Source organism: Octodon degus, unplaced genomic scaffold (genome assembly GCF_000260255.1).
Source record: "Octodon degus isolate 3935 unplaced genomic scaffold, OctDeg1.0 scaffold00019, whole genome shotgun sequence".
NCBI lineage: Eukaryota > Metazoa > Chordata > Mammalia > Rodentia > Octodontidae > Octodon > Octodon degus.
In genome coordinates this window covers 16,315,037-16,317,280 of record NW_004524595.1, presented here as the reverse complement: position 1 = coordinate 16,317,280, position 2,244 = coordinate 16,315,037, and positions in this window count along the sequence as shown.

Genomic DNA, 2,244 nt, shown 5'->3' with positions numbered 1-2,244 from the left:
ATTCCAAAATAGAGTCAAAGTAATAACAGACCTGTCTTTGATCAAGCACTTCCTTTTCTCAGCAGATAGTACTCTTCATTTTTGCCTGTTAATATCCAAAGAAAAGCAATGATAACAGCAAGAACTCTCTATTCTTGTCTTCTAGCCCATCATGCTGCCCTATACTACTGCATACACTGGAATTATGAACACCTTATATCCCTGGTTAGATTTTTGAGGAAGTAAATATTGAAGTAAAGTTAATAATGAAAAGGTTTATTGACAAGGAATATCTTTGAAAAAGAAAGAACAGAAACAGGATTAGGCAGTTAGAGCTACCAGATCAACTTGTCAGCTGAATGATGCTTTCCAACCCCACAGGGGTTTACAGAACAAAAATTTCTCATTAGAGAAGTTTTAATATAGACAGAGGCAGCTAGAGCTTTGTGCCATTGACTTATTCAGCTTTTGGCCGGAATACATACTGAGACTCTCATGATCAGAGCAAAAGCTGATGAGGATCCTGAACAAGCTAATAGCATTGAGCTCTCAGCTAATCACATTCCCCATAAATGAGGAAGTGGTCCTCTTTTATAAGAAAGATGCTGAGCAGAATATTTCCATGGTTGCCATGGCCAAAAGGAGACCAGTTGCCTTAGTTACTTTTTCATTTCTGGGACAAAATACCTAACACCAAAAGATTAAAGAGGAAAGATTTATTTTTAGCTCACAATTTGTAGAAGTCATACTCTAAAGCTGGCTGGCTCCAAAGCAGGGTGGCATGGCATTTTTGTTCAAGAAATCCCTGTTAGGGTAGCAATGCATCATTCCATACCCCTCTTTAGTGGCGGAGGGACGGAAGAGGCAGTCAAGAAGTGCTAGTCTCTCTTCTGTTATCATTTGCATTCCATCCAGGCTACAAACCTATTAGATCGTGCTATCAACACACAGGGTGGGCTTTTGCTTTTCAGTAAATCCATTTACCCATGATCAGAACTAAGTTAAACTAGCTAGTGGACTGATCCAATTATCACTCTTTTTCTTTTAGAGAGAAAAACAATAAAAACGATGATACAGAAATTCAAAACAAGATAGTAGGAAATAAATAGATGTTCATATACACACATGCAAAATTGATCAAAAAATATAAGCACAACCCTTCTTTTCAATGAACTAATAGAAATTAGTAATATAATTATCTTAGCTATATATTCATTTCCATTCTTTTCTCCTTTCTCCCATCCCAGTGTTCTTTACTTTTGAGCAATTGCTTTTTCTCTCACAATATGTGTTGTACCTTTTTAAAAATCTTGTTTACTCTTTCAGTTTCTTACATTAGAGGGACAATATGATGTCTACATTTTGAAGCCTGATTTATTTCACCTATAAGTAGGGTTTCTATATGCACTCATTTATCTATGAAAACCTTGAGTTGTCCTTCTGTATAGCTGAGTAGTACTCCACAACTTTTTTTTAATCCATTCCCAGTATTCCAGATCTTTTCATCCATTATTCAGTTGATGGCCATTTTTTATTACATTTTTAATTTCATTGACTGATACTGGCATATTCGGAATTTTTATATCTTCTTGATTCAGCTTTGGTGGTTCATCTGTATCTAGAAATCTGTTCATTTCTTCTGTATTTTATGTCCTTGTGAGACTAAAGATTTTGGAAATAAGTATTGATGATCTTCTGAATTTCTCTATGGTCTGTAGTGATTTCACCCTTTTCATTCTTCATTGTATGAATTTGATCTTTTTCTTTCCTTTTTTACTGAGGTTAGCCAGGGATTTATCAATTTTATTTATTCCTTCAAAGAACTAACTCTTCAACTCATTAATTATTTGTATTATTTTCTTCATCTCCATTGCATTTATTTCTGCCCTAATCTTTATAATTTCCTGCCTCCTTTGGGCTTTGTGCTTCACTTGCTCTTCTTTTTCTAGGAGTTTGAGGTGCAGCATAAGATTGTTTATTTTGGGTTATTCTGTTTTCCTAGTGTGAAAATTTATCATTATGAATTTCTCTCTTAAGACAGGTTTTGCACCAGGGAGATAGCACGATGGCCTAAGTACCTACCTGGCAATGGCAAGTACCTAGGTTTGATCTCCACTACCATATGCCATGTTGGCCTCATGCTCTACTGGCCATTGAAATGGGCATGGTGATTCATTCATGCCTGCAATCCCACTGTTGGGGAGGCTGAGACAGGAGGATCACCACAAGTGTGAACTGTGTAGCAAGATCCTTGCCAAATAAATA